Here is a 19,299-nt window from a genome sequence, read left to right on the forward strand (position 1 = left end):
AAAATCATGCAACTTGAGTCATTTTGAATGCTTCACTCTCCTCGCTGTTTTTTTTCTTTTTTCCTTGTGTCTCTCCCAACAAAAGGTCCTATGCATTTAGCAATATATGTTTGATTAATAATAATAATAAAAAACAAATTGTATGAATCCTTCCAGCAAGGGAATGAATCATACTGTTATATTCTGATGGTTATGTACACTGTGTATGGAAAGTATTCAGACGCCTTTAAATTTTTAACTCTCTCTCATTCCCCATGCGATGTTATTTAATTAAACTGATAGGACTTGATTTGTAAAGGCACACACCTGTCTATATGAATAAGACCTCACAGCTCACAGTGCATGTCAGATCAAATGAGAATCATGAGGTCAAAGGAACTGGCCAAGGAGCTCAAACACAGAATTGTGGCAAGGCACAGAACTGGCCAAGGTTACAGAAGAATTTCTGCAGTTCTAAAGGTTCCTAAGAGCACTGTGGCCTCCATAGTCTTTAAAGGGAAGAAGTTTGGGACCACCAGAAGTCTTCCTAGACCTGGCCGTCCAGCCAAACTGAGCAATCGTGGGAAAAGAGCCTTGGTTAGAGAAGTAAAGAAGAACCCCAAATCACTGTGGATGAGCTCCACACATGCAGTAAGGAGATGGGAGAAAGTTCCACAAAGTCAACTATCACTGCAGCCCTCCACCAGTCGGGCCTTTATGGCAGAGTGGTCCGATGGAAGCCTCTCCTCAGTGCAAGACATATGAAAGCCCACATAGAGTTTTCTAAAAAACACATGAAGGACTCCCAGACTGTGAGAAATAAGATTCTCTGGTCTGATGACATGACTATAGAACTTTTTGATGATAATTCTAAGCGGTGTGTCTGGAGAAAACCAGGCACTGCTCATCACCTGCCCAATACAATCCCAACAGTGAAACATGGTGGTGGCAGCATCATGCTATGGGGGTGTTTTTCAGCTGCAGGGACAGGACGACTGGTTGCAATTGAAGAAAACATGAATGCGGCCAAGTACAGAGATATCCTGGATGAAAACCTCTTCCAGGGTGCTCTGAACCAAGGGCCAGACTGGCCATCTGACAATTCTGGCAAATGCCAGAAGGACCTGTCTAATCGTGGGCCGCCTTGTCTGCTACGTTAACAGAATCAGTGTTCTCAAGACAGCCACACTGTTAAGAGTTGTGACAGAGCACAAAGTAGTTGACTCGGTCACTTACACCAGCAGGCCACAGGTACTGTATCATTAGAAATATTGGTCTTGTAGTAAATCTTGATTTCCTACATCCAGGGTAATATTAGTAAATAATCCCATCTGGTGCTTGGGTATGAAGACAACATGGGCCTGTGTGATTTCAAATGCCAGGACTGAATTTCAGTCCCAGTCCGTACCTGTCTGGATTTCAGACTTGGCCAAAGGTTCATCTTCCAACAAGACAATGACCCTAAGCACACAGCTAAAATAACAAAGAAGTGGCTTCAGAACAACTCTGTGACCATTTTTGACTGGCCCAGCCAGAGCCCGGACCTAAACCCAATTGAGCAAATCTGGAGAGACCTGAAAATGGCTGTCCACCAACGTTCACCATCCAACCTGACGGAACTGGAGAGTATCTGCAAGGAAGAATGGCAGAGGATCCCCAAATCTAGGTGTGAAAAACTTGATGCATCATTCCCAAGAAGACTCATGGCTGTACTAGCTCAAAAGGGTGCTTCTACTCAATACTGAGCAAAGGGTCTGAATACTTATGACCATGTGATATTTCAGTTTTTCTTTTTTAATAAATTTGCAAAAATTTCTACATTTCTGTATTTTTTTTTTCAACCAAGATGGGGTGCAGAGTGTGCATTAATGAGAAAAAAATGAACTTTTTTGAATTCACCAAATGGCTGCAATGAAACAAAGAGTGAAAAACGTAAAGGGGTCTGAATACTTTCCGCACCCACTGTATGGACGAGTCTGTGCATACATCACAGCTGAGTTTCAGGAGATGAATCATTATCTGAATTTCTGCTGTGATGTAGGATTTTCTCCATTGCTATAATTTGTCTTTGAGTAATGTATTTTGCACACACATCAATTTTCATAAAAACATTCTATATTAAAGTTGACATTTTATTTTTGTAGAAAATCCCTACAACGTTCTTGAAGTTCTTATCTTGGAGTCTCTATGAAGATTGTGAAGCCCACCATGGAACTTCAAGGGAAGCTACTCGCTGTAGCTGCCAATACGTACTATAGGCTGCCCTTCTTCTTCCTGGTGGAATAGAAGAGATAATAGTATACAGTAAATATATAATTTTAAATGAAACCTTTTAGTTTCTTTAGAGTGAAGAACAAACATTTAAATGTTTGCCATGTTAAGCCATATGGAAGAATTTATGCTTCTCAGACCGTATAGAAAACATTTTCCAGTAATCCTGTATTTGCAAACTTGCCAATATAGATGGTCTTATGCTTCAAAAAGCTAAAATTATATTGTCATTTTTATGGTAGTTATTTAACCCTTAAGTGCAAATGAACATAACGGTACATAGTTGCTGGGGTTTACAAGTGTGGAGGGGTCTTAGGAGCTTTTATCAGGTTAAAATAAATAAATAAAATACAAAATAATTGGTTCACATAAAAATCTGATCAAAATGTAAAAGTAATTAATTTGCATGGTAAAAAAAAAGTGAAATACCAGAAACACCTTTGTAAAATAATCCAATAAAAAGCAATCGAAACATTGTATGTCCCCAAATTGGTATCAATTAAAAACATCAAAAACTCAGCTCAAGTCAGTATGATAAAAAAATAAGGGTCTCATCAAATGCTTTGACAAAGATTGCAATTTCGATCGAAACGTGACGCTTTTTTCCCTTGTGTTTGAGAGCCGTTCAGAAGCATTTAGACTTTTTAATATGGACTAAATACATTTTGAAAGTGCTATCATAAGTAGCTGGAACATTCCAAGTTTTTTTCATTGCTGATCACGTCTGATCAGGATGGAGTTCTATGCACCTTCCATGGTCGATGGTGAGCTGACTTTGCGTTTTCCCTGTTCTTAGAAAATGCTGCCAATTTTTTTTTTTTTGTATAAAGTTCTGATTTTTTTTCAGTTACTAAATGACAAAAAAAATTACTTTATTAGTATTGCAATATTCATATTGAGTGAAGAATTTTATTGTCAGGTCATTTTTATCATACATTGAATGTTGTAAAAACAAATCCCTCAAAAAACATGGTTAGAAGAGTTATTCTGTAGACAGACTTCCTTAACAGGTTAAATAGACACTTAGGCTGCCATTGTTTCAGACAGCACGAGTCTTGTTTGGGTTCCATTAAGACATCTGTTATTTTTCTCATATGTAAAAACATGGAGCGCTGTTCATTAATTAGTATTTTGTTTGGACCATGAGTCACTTTTTATCATCAATGTTTCATCAGTGATTTTTCACTAAGAAAAAACAAAACTGTTTCTCCTTCTAACGTCGGCGTCAGACACAACGTATAAAAAAATTGGTCCGATTTTGTCTGCAGATAATCGCACAAATGTTCTCCGTATGGTGATCTGTATGTAATCCGTTTTCACTGCGATGATGCAATTTCCTCACATCTAAGTATCCATGTGACATCCGTATGGCAGCTGTATGACATCCGTATGGCGTGATTTTCTCGCAGCCTTGCAAAATGGACATTTAATTGATCCATGGCCTCAAATGTTCATCCAAACATATATACAGTATATACAGTATATATATATATATATATATATATATATATATATGTCAGTGAAACACATATATATATTTATATTTCATACAGAGATAGATAGCAGAATAGCTGTTAATTCATTTGTCGGCTTCTGTAAAATCATTGCAGAACGTGACAGGATAGGAGACATACAGTAAACCCATGCAGAACAGTTATATTTATATATGTCAGTGTCTAATACTGTTAGTAGTATGTGTGTGTAAAATTTGGGACCTGTATGTATTTACTAAAAGAATGTATTCAAAGAAAAAAACTGGCATGGGCTCCCATGCAATTTTCTGCACCAGAGAGGGAAAGCCAGTGACTGAGGGCAGATATTAATAGGCGAGAAAGGGACCATGGTTATTCCCCCCGGCTAAAAAAAAATCTGCCCCCAACTACCCCAGAAAAGGCGCACTTAGCCTCTCCCTTCCCACTGCCCTGTAGTGGTGGCATATGGGGTAATAAGGGGTTAATGTCACCTTTGTATTGTAAGGTGACATTAAGCCTGGCTTAGTAATAGAAAGGTGTCCTTAAGTTTGTTAAGGGTTAAATAAACACACGTACATGCAGAATAAAGTATTTTAATGAAATTAAAGAACAAACAGTTTGCCATCTTTATTCTTCTGCTAAACCCAAACGATGCCCTCGATCTCCTGTAAAACATAAAAAATAAGAAAACAACAATATACCATACCTGTCCTGCGTATTGTCAGTCCCACAGTGTAAATCCATATCTGGGGGTTAAATAGTTTGCAACCGGGAGAGGTGCTAATGCTACCGCCCCGACTGTAAACCACGGAGGAATGAATGTGAAGCTGCCGGCTTCAGCATCAGTGATGTCAGCGCAGCCTTCCAGCCTGACCCGCGGTGAACTCTGCAGTATGGGAAAGTGACAGTTCATTTTCCCACGCAGCCAAGTTCATAGCAGGTCAGGCTGGGAGACTGCGCAGCATCAGTGATGTCACCGCTAGTCACTGAGTCCTGTGAATACATTCTTTTATTAAATACATACAGGTCCAAAATTTTACACACATACTACTAACAGTATTAAACACTGACAAATATAAATCTAACTGTTCTCCATGGATTTACTGTATGTAAACCATGTCTCCTATCCTGTCGGCTTCTGCAATGATTTTTCAGAAGCCGACAAATGAATTAATGTCTATTCTACCATGTATCTCTCTATGAAATCTAAAGATATATATATATATATACACACCAATACTATGTGTATACATGTATTCTATCTTTTCTATTATGTCAGTGTGATTTTACTGTACAGCTGCACACTGATCACACTGATGATCCATGTGGTATCCGTTTTCTTCTCACACCCATAGGCTTGCATTGGTGAGTCTCAGCCGATATACGGTGCAAATTGCAGCATGCTGCGATTTCACTCGCACATATAATATGGCCGAGAAAATAATGGATGATGGGAGCTGCCCCATAGATTAACAGCGGACCGAGTGCTATGCGATTTTTTGTCGCATAGCACTCGTCCGTATTCATCGCTAGTGTGACTCCGGCCTAAGTATGTTAAACTCATGCCCTCTGTGTGCTGTCAGTGATTGTTACGGACCCACAGACTTAAATGTGAAAAACCACAAAACACGTACGTGACTCACAGACATCTGAATGAAGCATTGCAGAGGAAAATGGGCTGACGAGGACAAAACATCATTTTACCCAATGAATGAGAAATTTTGCTCATTTTTCAGGTGATCATCAGCCTTTTTAAACTGTACAATTACCATGAGCCAAGCTTTCTTAGGAATGTTTATCCACAATAATCTTGCAGTGTCAATGGTCCTCTCAGGCCGGGGTCACTTGACCGTTTTTCTATCATCTGAGAAAATCAGTCCAATTATGCTAATCACACTCTGATCAGAATTTGTGTGTGATTCGATTTGCTTGGATGTAGAGAATAAAAAAATAAGTGTCTCTATCTTCTCCATTCTTTCAGTCCGTGAAAATCGGACTGCACTTGGATTTCTTCTCAGCGCGGTCCGATTTTTTCCACAGACCCATTGACGTGAAAGGCAAAGTGCAATGCGATCATTGGATGCAACTTGTGCATGCTGCGATTTATTTCCTCATGCCACTTGTGGTTAGTGGCTCAGTGGTTAGCACTGTTGCTTTGCAGTACTGGGGTCCTGAGTTGAAATCCCACCAAGGACAATATCTGCAAGGAGTTTGTACGTTCTCCCCGTGTTTGCGTGGGTTTCTTCCGAGGTCTCTGGTTTCCTCCCACACTACAAAACATACTGATAGGGAATCTAGATTGTGAGCCATAATGGGGACAGTGATTATAATATCTGTAAAGTGCTGTGGATTTAACAGTGCTATATGAGTAAAAATAAATAAATTACATAAATATGTGCACAGCTCCATAGAATAACACTGGGACAAATGCTGTCCATCAAACGAACGATAGAACTCATACAATTTTTATGGTAAAGGTTTAAGAATGTTCAATATTGATTAGTGTGATTGAACAATTATATTTATCCCTGGGATATGTTTTATTTTGCTAATGATGTCATAATAGTTTGTGTGATGCAAGTCACTATAGTAATACTAAGTCCCAAAAATGGAGAGAAAGACTACTATAATAGAAAGTAATGTAATACTACTTACTGGATAAGTAAAGGGAGGTCAAACGATCTGAGGTCAGGTCCAGGAAATGTCCCAGTACAACATGGGGTAGTCAGAGACAAAATAAATCCGATTCACGAGTCGGGGTCAGGAAAACCAGTAAGGCAATATAGTTTACAGGGAGCAGGCAAAAGAGAATTCAGGTCAGAAGCAAAAAGTCTAAGTCCAGGAATGGAATAAAGTCAGGCTGGGTCAGGCGCAGAGTACAGAGTGATCAGACTTACACAGGCAACAGCAAGTGTACGATTGACACAGAGTGAAGGAGCTAGCATGCTTAAGTAGAAGACTAATCAAGGAAAGTGAACACAGATGATACAGCACAACCCCTACACAAAGTAACATACAGTATCAGACAGGAACAGAGTGGAGATCGTGACAAGTTGTGCTTTATTGCAGTCCAATAACTATACTGTCAAGTAAGTGATCATCCTAGAAGTCCGTTCTGCATTGCTCTTGGGAGTGCCAATTTTTCCTGTGCATTACACATGAGTGATTTTATTGAAGGCAAGGTCCCACATGTCTACTGAAGTAAGATTAATACCTATGTTTAGGCAACACATAATAAAATCCAAAAAATATCAACAACAGGGGTACCCCCGGTCTTGCACACATACATTAATAATAGCTTGATAAAGTCTGATTGATCACATTTCTTTTTCTTGTACTGCTCGGTACTAAACCCTAAAATGAAGAACCATGTTCTGGATCTATAACTTGATCATGTCTAAATGTGATGTTCTACAATATCTAAATAAAACTGCCTTTCACTTGGTTCCGAAATTGTTTTTATAGTCTGTCATGTGCTTTTTTTTTTTACCATGAACAGCTTTTTTCAACAACAATGGGTACAATGTTATTTACTAGATTATTTCATTGTTCATGCATATTCTACTGCATCGATTTACTTTGTGATTCCTTGCAAACATGGCCGGAAAAGTAATAATGTCACTAGATAAATATATCTTTCATGTGCAGAATTTGATTTGTCCGGTTCCAAAATATCCTTCGGTGGGTCAAAATTCTGCAATAATGAGACTCAAAGGTTAAGCAGGAGATAGCTTCATTTGGAGCTGACTGGAGCCACCTATTGTAGTTGATTCACATCGCTCAATGTTATATAATGTGTGCAGACTGCAGTTATAACAAACATAACGGTGAAATGAAAAGATTTTTAAGAGGTTGTGTTTAGGCGAAAAGTCAACCTTAGGGCTCATTTAAATGATCATACAATATGGATATGTGCTGTCTGAATAAAAATCGAACAGGGCACTGACATGATCTAATTCAGTACGGCTGTTCAGATGACCCAGTGTCAGTGTGAAAAAAAATCACAGCATGCACGATTTTCTTCCATATTTTGGATGAAACAAGTCTATGGGTGGGCAAAAAAAAATCGTGGCGTAACTTGAAACTTAATACCACTAATCCTATAAAAATATATACAGGAAGACGAAGAGGTCCCAATATATAAAAGCAATTTTATTTATATTTATAACATGGTTAAAAATACGTAAAAAAGCAAAAATGCCTTGGGGGACACCACCAAAATACCAAAATGGAGTAGAAAGGAGGGAATCCTTATAGCACATTCACAAAGGAAATATGAGGCTAACAAGAAGTGCTATACAAAATATCCACATAATACCCCCAATATTCATAAAAATATATATCAATATGTTAACCAAAAAAGACCTCCAACAATAAAGAATCCTATGTATACAGCAATATAGTCAGTGGAGTGTACCATCCTAAACAATATAACACACCTATACCTCTGAGCAAGATAACTCATGAGTGCAGAGAGGAAACATTAATACAGGGTTCCCCAACTCCAGTCCTCAAGGCCCACCAACAGATCATGTTTTCAGGATTTCCTTTGTATTGCACAGGTGAAGCAATTATCACCTGAGCAATACTAAGAAAATCCTGAAAACATGATCTGTTGGTGGGCCTTGAGGACTGGAGTTGGGGAACCCTGCATTAATATATAATCTCTCCTAGATAAAGAATTGTGTATAATGGAGTAGGTGCACATGAAAACAAAACCCACTGATCCCAGTACAAGGTGAATACCATATGAAAAAAAGGATTAATTTACCTGAATGACAGTGGTGGTATACGTGGTGTCCCCTCAGCCCAACGCTTGTTTCGCTACCTGCTTCTTCTCTTGTACTGGGATCAGTGGGTTTTGTTTTCATGTGCACCTATTCCATTGTATACAATTCCTTATCTAGGAGAGATTATATATTAATGTATCCTCTCTGCCCTCATGAGTTATCTTGCTCAGAGGTATAGGTGTGTTATATTGTTTAGGATGGTACACTCCACTGACTATATCACTGTATACATAGGATTCTTTATTGTTGGAGGTTTTTTTGGTTAACATTGATATATTTTTATACCTATTGGAGGTATTATGTGGATATTTTGCATAGCACTTCTTGTTAGCCTCATATTTCCTTCGTGAATGTGTTTGTCACACCGTTCCGACATACTCACCCGGCCTCCGCTCCCACGCCGTCTCTGCATACTCACCCGGCCATCGCTCCCACGCTGCAGCCCCTCGCCACCTGACAGCCACGGCGGTCACCTCTTCTTTGCATGCAATGTGCATGCGCCATAGGCTGCGGCCGCACCTCCCTTCTGCTTCTTGTGCTTAGGCTATGCCCTGACCCGGAAGCACCCCCTGACCAATGGCAGACCAGACAGGGGCATATCAGGCCGCTTCCCCCTGAGGGAGGCGCCAGATCGTTGAATTTCCTAGCACACTGAGCTTCGATTCTTCGTGTGCTCTCTGCAGTCTCACAGTCCCGTTCTCGTGTGCTCCATGCAGCAGCCTCGCAGTCCGGCTATCCGTGTTCCCTCCTGCTCCAGTCCTGCGGTCCTACTCCAGTCCTGCCTCCGGTGTTCCTGTTCCATCCTGCTCCAGTCCTGCCGTCCTACTCCAGTCCTGCCTCCGGTGTTCCTGTTCCATCCTGCTCCAGTCCTGCCGTCCTACTCCAGTCCTGCCTCCGATGTTCCTGTTCCAACCTGCTCCAGTCCTTCTGTCCTACTCCAGTCCTGCCTCCGATGTTCCTGTTCCATCCTGCTCCAGTCCTTCCGTCCTACTCCAGTCCTGCCTCCGGTGTTCCAGTTCCATCCTGCTCCAGTCCTTCCATCCGCCTCTAATCCTGTCTCCTGTGTTCCTGCTCCAGCCATCCCTCCACGTTCCAGTCTACTGTCTTACTCTACTCCTGTCTACTGTGTTCCAGCTCTGTTCTGTCATCTACACTTCAGTCCCACACTCCTACTCCAGTCCATCCTGAGCCGCCCCTCTTGGTATCAGCTACCGTGGTACTCGAACCCCTGGGCCTGCTCCTAACGGTCCCTGTATAGGGGTCGGTTCCACCTGGCAGCTCGCCCGGGGCCCCTCTGTGCCACGGCCCATAGGGTCCACTCCTGGAGATTCCGGCTCCAGACCAGCCACGCTAACAGTGTTATAAGGATTCCCTCCTTTCGACTTCATTTTGGTATTTTGGTGGTGTCCCCCACAGCATTTTTGCTTTTTTATGTATTTTTTACCATGTAATAAATATAAATAAAATTGCTTTTATATATTGGTATCTCTTCGTCTTCCTGTATATATTTTTATAGGATTAGTGGTATTACTTATGTGAAGTGCCCTTTGCATTGATTGGACATAGGTTGATTTGTAACTTGAAACTTGTGGGCCCCAATGCAAAGTTTCCAATTATTGCAAGTCTTTAATAATAATAATAATAATAATAATAATAATAATAATAATAATAGTAATGGTCTTTTCATGAGAGCCAAAGGGACCTTTTGAGGCCCCCTAGGCTCCAGGGACCAGGAGTGATTGGAAACCCTGCACTTTTTATAGTTACATCCCTAGATCTCACACAGAGCATCCAGTTTTTTTAATACATTCCCTTTATTAACCTAGGAAACTGTATTTGATCAACTACATTTTTGAATGTAGATGTATAAAACCAAATGGTGCACGGACGCCACACACATGTTACCTGGACATAAAAAACAGACACAAAGATGGCAATATGGATGAAAACACTGCGCAACAAATTTCAGGGAAGTTCTTGTCCTCTGAGATAATTTTATTGTATCTTATAGATTGTGATATGCTGAACACGAATATGTGCTCCAAAAGTCTGTATGACGTAAGGTTTGTAAGAAACAACAGTTTATAGTCTACATTATGACGTCCCAAACACTACATACATGTGCATTGATGTCAGTAGCAAAAGCAATTGTTCAAAAGTGTTTTGCAGATGACTTTTGTTTATAATCCATGTCAGATGCTTCTCAAATAAGATTTCAGCAATAGTCAGCCAGCATTGACATACTCCACTTTCCCTGGTTTTGGAAAGTAGAAAATGCATTTTTAGTGACATATTGCATTTCTTCAAATGATATGTTGTGAACATGTTGTCCACAAGTTGTTCAAAGTTTTGTGCCCTGCTGTTACCAAGGAAGTTGAAGGTCACATCTTTAAAGGCTCTCCATGCCACTTGCTCAGCACCTTGCAAAAGACCATGAAAGCTACTGTCATTCATTATATCTCTGATCTGTGGGCCAATAAAAAATACCTTCTTTAATCTTTGCATCACTTATTCTTGGAAATTCTGGTCGCAAGTAAGAAAAGGCTTACGATTCTTTGTTCATTGCTTTGACAAAATTCTTCATAAGCCCAAGTTCAATATGCAAAGGAGGGAGAAATATCTTTACTTGTTTAACATTCTTCTGTCCAGCAACCAGGTTTTCGCAGAGTGACCAGTCCTTTCTGAAATAGCGCATTTCTCGTGCACGACTGTCCCACTCACAAATAAAACAACAATACTTGGTATATCCAAGCTGCAGTTCAAGTGCAACAACTTTTAGGTCAACACATATGTTCTAGTTATAATTTCTATAATTAATGTGGGTCAACAATAACTCCATATTCTCATACGTTTCTTTCATGTGTATGGCATGTCCAATAGGTATAGAAGGATAGATATTTCCGTTGTGTAGTAAAACAGCCTTCAGACTTAAAACTGATGAGTCAATGAACAGTCACCATTCCTTTGAGTCTTATTCGCATCCAAGAGCACCAAACAGCCCCAAGACGTCGTTGCAAAAGGTTAAACTGTCGACATGGTTGAAAAATTGATTAAGGCCTTCTTGATGACTGTGAAAAACAGAAAGTCTTGTTCCTGGTAATAAGAGATTACGTTCTTGTAGCCTTGATCCCAATAATTCTGCATCTTTGACAATTTCAATTCTCTGACCAAGTCACTCAGATCAGCTTGACTGAACATATGTGGATTAGATGTAGAAGGCTTAAAGTCTGGGTCTGCAGCAGTTTCATTTTCCACTGACATTGTTAGTTTATCTTCGTCGTCCTCCATTGTAAATACTTTGGGTGGCTTTGGAGCACGAAGACTTTCATTGTGTGGCACTGGTCTTATGGCTGAAGGAAGATTAGGATATTTTATTGATTTCTTGTTCTTTGCTGAATATCTTGTTACATTTGTAAGGCAGAAGTAGCAATCTGTTACATGATCTCTCTGCTCTCTCCATATCATTGGGACAACGAACAGCATTGAAGGTCGTGATCCATTCAGCCATGCTCGAAGTATGTCAGTATTGTCTTTTGATTCCTCCCCCACCCAGGAGATGTGATATGCTCCGTACATGGTCAGCCGAATGATTCACTGCACCTGCGCTGAATTTGCATATTAAGTGCTTGCATATGTGTAGATCAGCGATTTATGTTATTTCAGTGGAAAATTCAGAATATACTGTTTCAGAAAAAGTTCATATATGAGTTTTTAGAATTATAACAGAATATTATAATGTTTTGTATCATTCCTCAAAAACCTTATGTGATAGGAAAAATCTGAAGTCATTTCTGAATTCAGCATGAAAAAATCTATCAGGGACACTAAAAATTGTCCAAGGGACAAAACCTTGGCAACACAGTGAAATCAGATGAAAATCATCCAAGTTTTCTAGGTGAATCTCAGACGATTTTTCATGTGCACATCATCTGACCCTGGCTTTAGACTAATTTCATCTGGTTGGTCCAAGGAACTCAAGTTTAATAGTTTGACAATATAGTAAATTGGTTTACAGCCTGAATATAATTGCTTTTTTCTTGTTGTGTCTCCAGAGCAGCTGTACAGTGACCAAAGCACTCAAAATAACTCTCTCTAATTCTTAGATCACAATGCTACCTCTTACACAGTCTTCATGCACCTTACCCTATTTCACGTTCAGGTACGTCATTGCTCCTGCAGTGCCATATCATATCAGAAAAAGAGAAGACATTTTTGTTCGAATAAATTTTTTTTTTTTTAAACCTTTGACTTTATGTTGACTTTATATTTTCTTGATTTTCTTTTCTATAATTATGCTCTCTATAGTATATTTCTGTTGGGACTTCTGCACACACAATACGACCCTTGGAATGAACTAATATACAAGAAAACTACCTTGTATCTCTTTTCTCTGCTATGGGTTGTTTTTATTATTCACCTCTCCACTCAAGGTACGGCATCTCTTTTCTGGTTATTAACAATCATACAGTCCCTCTAAGTACAAGATTTTAAGGATTCATTTTTTTAAACAATCTATGTAATGGGCTATTAGATTCTTTTTATATTTAAGTTGGTGTTTACTGAAACATTGCTGCAAATTATTACAATAGCTTACCTCCATTTTCACATTTGTTTCCTAATTTTCTCATAGAAGGACGTAACAAAGTTTTGATAATTGGATACACACATTATACATAAATCATAAACTTCCTGAATAATTTGACAAATGCTTCTAGCTATGAAAAATACAATTGGCAAGGTCAGGACATGATTTTTTCAATAGCTTCTAGATGGCAGCTTTAGTCCTGTCTGCATAGTGAATTATGCTTTTATTGATTCTATGGATAAGTGCAAGTTCAGGAAACAATATGTGTACATGGTGTTAATAATTAGAGGCTGCACAGATTAATATTTTTTACAGTCAATAGATAATTATAAGCAAATATCTGCTAATCACATCATCACCTATGACTGGAACAATTAGGTCAAGGAATCTATAAATAAATTATGTGCAGACCATAGAAGATTGTAGGTCAAGAGCACAATGTAGTTGACACATGCAGTTATTATTGGTTGATGAATCTCTGTAAATTCTAAAATAGTATTATTGCCTAGTGAAAAAAATTAATGTCCCATTGGGAATCAAGGATCCCGGTAATTATGGTCTGCTGGGATTGACCTGATTAAAGTATTTACATAAAAATATTTTAAAGGGGTTATCCAGGACTGTGTATTTTTTTTTTCTTGGGCCCAAGAACTTATGGGATGTAAAGTTGGAATAAAGTATTCCCCCAAGAGCTGTACCTTTAGTAAAAGAATTAGTAATTGGTCAATCACATCCTTAGGAATTACTAAGGCAAACATACAATAGATGGTTTTAAAATTAATCAAGTGCCCATCCTAAAATACCTTTAGGTAATGTTTAGCCAGGTAGATGTCAATTACCTTATGAAAACAATAATGTAATTGATATGTGCTATATAAGAGATGGATCATATTGAATATCTGTGTTACTTGAAACTTGATGATTCATAAATGTCACACAAGGTAGACAAGGTACATCCCAATAAAAAAAATCAAACTGTTCCTGCCTTAGTGGTTTTTTATTTCTCTATGTACGCGGCTTCCATTTTGAAGATGTTGGTCCTATTTTTTTTACATATCCTCCCATCACAGGGCAGCATGACGTCCTCTTGCCCCTTTTGCTATTGGGTCAATGCCCATAGTCAGGGAATGGCATGCTTAGGCTAGTTTCACACTAGCGCTTTTGAGCGCAACGACGGCCTGCGCACGGCCGCCGCTAAGCCCCGCCCCCTGCCGTGCCTCCGCCGGTAGCTCCACTTACCGGCGCATGAAGCTGCATGCGTCCTGCGTCCCCTATCTTTATCACTGGGGGCGCAGGCCGTGCGCAGTATGCGTTTGGCGGCGCATGCGTCCTTTTGCGTCCTGCGTCCTGCGTCCTGCGCCCCCAATGATAAAGATAGGGGACGCAGGACGCATGCAGCGTCATGCGCCGGTAGGCGGAGCTACCGGCGGAGGCGCGACAGGGGGCGGGGCTTAGCGGCGGCCGTGCGCAGGCCGTCGCTGCGCTCAAAAGCGCTAGTGTGAAACTAGCCTTATATATTCATCACTACAGGGAGAGGGAATGGACTCAAGCTGATCTCGGCCCCTTTCATTATGGCCTCTGTAGTTTCTGCCTATTTTCGCCCTTGACGCAAAGTTACTGATGTTTCAAGCAATCTAGAGCAAACATTTGTTCCTTTTACATATGTGGAAATGTGAGAAATAAAATGTATTTATGTTGCAAACTTTGCGGATATAAGTTGTCAAGAAGTCGTCATGGCGGTCTGGGCCAGACGGGAAAGTGAATGGCTCCAATCTGAAAGTAGTCACTGTAAGCCATTATGCATAACTGTAGTGTAATCACTTAGACTGTTATCTACCACTATATGGTCACAGTGTGGTGATATGATTGGTCTTTTTTTTATAACAAAAAGACAACATTTTAATTTACAAGCCTGTGTTTGATTTTTAGTTTTTTAAATGTAGCCGTCACAATGAAAGTGAAGGCAACTGAGTGATGAATAACCTGCCCTAGTCAGTTCCATATTGTCACACATGGTAGTAGTCAGTGCTGATATGGAAAAGATATTTGCTTTATACGCGCATCGTGCTTGAAAGGTGACAGCATGTTTCCGATCTTGAAACATCCTCAGATTAGTTGTCTCCTGCTTTCTTCCAATTCTTTTAATATGCAATGAAAAACATTTTATTTAGAAATTGAAAAAACAAAAACAAAATTCATGTCACGCTTTCTTTTTCTCTTTCCAATTTCGTGGTTAAACAGCTGCATTTAGATGTATCTGTGATCCTAGTTATTAGAGCTGGGTTTGAACTGTATGACACCCACAAGTGATGGCACGTGCACAGTTTATGTAGTTGCACCATCACTGTGCCATAACTATATGGCGATTTGTAGAAGCTGTTTATATTTTCAAGATGTGGATGGATTTCTATAAACCCAATTTAGATTACTGTGATGGGAAAGATTCAGAAAAATTCTGCAATAAATCTGCTATGTATGAACGTACTGTAACATCTGTGCCAATTTGTGCCTCCTCTTTTTCCGCTTTGACTGATGGGCAGCAACTTGTGACGTGTAACTGCGCCAGTCCTATTTTTTCCCAGGGACTTTTTTAGGAAACTATGGTGTTAATTTTGGTCTAAGTTTTATCACTCCTTCTTGAGAGCCATGAGCGGGGCAGCCAGCTATTTAAACTCCTGCAGCTCTGACTTCCACTGCCAGTCAATAGCTTTGCTGTCCTGATTTATACTGCTATACTCCTGCTTGTTTGTTCTAACTATTCATGCTCTTTCACCTCGGTGTGTTTTTTGACTGTCCTCCTGTTTCACAATTCTGTTCCTGACGTGATCGCTTGGTGACCGTTTCTGCCTCTGGGTCGCGCCTCCAGACAGCAGCCTGTGTGTTGAAGAAATCCAGGAGACCCCATTGTAAGACCATAACCCTGTAGAGAGGTTAAAATATGAAGGTTGGTGTTCTTACGAAATCTGTCAGATGGAGTGGCTTCTGTCAAGTCTGTCCTATGTAGCCTTTTTTGAACCTGTGGCCTCTGACAGTCATGACACTTAGGGTTAGGGATAGAAGGCCCAATTTATCATTTGCAGTTTTTTTAAGTCACTTTTCTTTTTTTGTCTTGTATTAGTTGACATTTTTTCCACCAAATTGTTCAAAATGGCACACTCGTTTCATGAATTTGAATCAAAAATGCTTTTTCTTAACCAATTTTAGCACCAAAAGTTGCAAATCCTTTAAAATGTTGCAAAAATGTGCCAAATTGAATACTACTCTAGAAACCTTACTAAAGGGGTAAACAGGAGTATGAGCGGCCCCCAAAAAGAAAAATTTTGTTTAAAAGTTGTATTTCATGTATCTGTCTACAACATCTGGATAACTAAGTCTTGTAAAAATAAAAAAAGACTTAAAAAAGAAAGACAATGTAAGTGGTACAAAACATGGAGGAAATAAGTCGCAAGTACAAAAGTCACTAAAGAGGAAGAAATTACTCCAGTAAAGTGGAGAAACAGCAATAAAGAATCAGGGCCCTAGACTCTGTTAACATTAGGGTCATGGATACATGCCACATGGGGACAGATATGCACATAGGTTGATCCCATACATGCTTAGAAAATAGAGAAGGGAATATGCACAGCAATGACAAGCACAGCACCTTTGAAAGTCTGTAAATCCCAGCTGCTGCTGCTTTGTGTGCTGGAGGATCATCTTCAGCAAATATGTGAAATGACAGGGAGTGTGCATGTTCAAAAAGATGTGCTGCTGGATGTAGGTAAACCTTCAAATATGGAAATAGTAGTGTAGATATGTAAGGGTGGTGGAGTGTGCTGTAGAGTTCCTACCCATGAAGACACCAATCACGCTAATGTGAACAATGTCCTGTGTCTTTGTATATATTGTGATATGGTAATATACAGTGTAGGGTGTGATAATGTAAGGTATTATCTATTATATACTTGCCTAAAATTGTCCTTCATCCACTTCCGTCCGGACGTCATCGAATCCCACAATCCACCACGCCGCACCGGAAGTACGCCCACCGCCATATTGGAATACCCAAGTGATGGGTATTCCAATATGGCATCTGCTGGTGGTACCAGGCCCTTCCAGGCCGCCGCCGCTGGACCCGCTGCTGGACCCCCGCCAGGACCCATCACCAGACCGCCGCTGGATCCCCGCCAGGACCCACTGCCGCCTGACTACGCGCACAGATCATGCCGCTGCCTGCCCACCCACCTTCGTGCAGTCACAGCCAGCAGGAAAGACTGCAGCTTGCAGCATGTCCAGCACAGGCCGCAAACCACCATATTTCCTGCTGGCTGTGACTGCACGGAGGTGGGTAGACAGGCAGCGGCGGGACACACACCCCACACACACACACACTGCCCTCCCGATGTGATAGCATTGGGCCCACCTCTAGTAGTGTATAAATAGAAACCCAAAAGAAGCGACCAATATTAATTGCCAACTTCCAAAATTAATATAGAAAACCAAAAGGGGAAGCATACGACAAAATAAAATTAGTAGAAAATTTTTTATTAGATACAATCTTAAAATTAAATCACAGAGTCATACAGAACATGGCAGAGTGTACTCCATGCAGTCAAGAAGGGATACATAAACCAAAGTGAATAATATGCACACGAAAGGAGACTAATAAGATACAAAATATATTCCCAACCCCATGTTCACATCTATAAAGAAATCCAAGTGGATATAAGTATAATGGGTAGTGTTGAGCATTCCAATACTGCAAATATCTGGTATCGGACGATATTCGCTGTATCGGAGTTCCGATACTGAGTTCCGATATTTTTACAATATCGAATACCGGAATCGGAAGTTCCCATAATGCAATGAGCCAGTTGTGTTAGCCATGTTAACTAATGGCATGGCTGTGATTGACTGCTGAAATGATGTCATCATGATGCGCGGTCTGTGCGGGCCTGCTGGGGGTCTGTGCGGGCTGCCAGGGGTCTGTGCAGGCCTGCCGGGGGTCTGTGCGGGCTGCCGGGGGTCTGTGCGGGCTGCCGGGGGTCTGTGCGGGCCTGCTGGGGGTCTGTGCGGGCCTGCTGGGGGTCTGTGCGGGCCTGCCGGGGGTCTGTGCGGGCCTGCCGGGAGTCTGTGCGGGCTGCCGGGGGTCTGTGTGGGCCTGCCGGGGGTCTGTACGGGCCTGCCGGGGGTTTGTGTAGGTTGCCGGGGGTCTATACTACATATATACAACATACATACATAATACATACTACATACTACATTCATACAACATACATACATACTACATAATACATACATACTACATATATACTACATTCATACAACATACATACATACATACTACCTACATACTGCATACATACAACATACATACAACATGCTACATACATACAACATACATACTACATACATACTACCTACATACTACATACTACATACAATACATTCATACATTCATACAATGCATACATATAGACATACAGTACATATAACATAGAGTACATACTCACCATCACTTGACACTTTGATCCCCAAAGCCAGTGTCATCTGTAAAAACTATTAAAATAACAAACAACCAATGTACTCCCTGATCCGCAGAAATCCACGAGTGTCCCATGGTGATCTCCTGCAGTGCATCACTGAGAGGTTACTATATATAGTTCACTGGTCTCACTTTATGGCAAAAGCTGCATGGGAACTTTCTCACACAGCAATGCCAAAAGTGAGACTAGGGACTATTTTTTTACAGTGGCGGAGGAATACAGTGCGGAAGGATACCTACCTCCCGTCATTGTATTCCTGGAGCCCCTAGAGAGTGGTCACATCAGCTGATGCTACTGTTCTCCACGGGAGATCGTCGTGGGACACTTGTGGATTTCTGCGGATCAGGGAGTATATTGGTTGTTTGTTATTTTAATATTTTTTACAGATGACACTGGCTTCGGGGATCAAAGTGACAAGTGATGGTGAGTATGTACTCTATGTTATATGTACTGTATGTCTGTATGTATTGTATGAATGTATGAATGTATTGTATGTAGTATGTATGTTGTATGTATGTAGCATGTTGTATGTATGTTGTATGTATGTAGTATGTATGTATGTATGTATGTATGTATGTTGTATGAATGTAGTATATATGTAGTATGTATGTATTATGTAGTATGTATGTATGTTGTATGAATGTAGTATATATGTAGTATGTATGTAGCATGTAGTA

This window comes from Dendrobates tinctorius, unplaced genomic scaffold, assembly GCF_039654945.1.
Source record: "Dendrobates tinctorius isolate UK_male_01 unplaced genomic scaffold, ASM3965494v1 ptg000133l, whole genome shotgun sequence".
Taxonomy (NCBI): domain Eukaryota; kingdom Metazoa; phylum Chordata; class Amphibia; order Anura; family Dendrobatidae; genus Dendrobates; species Dendrobates tinctorius.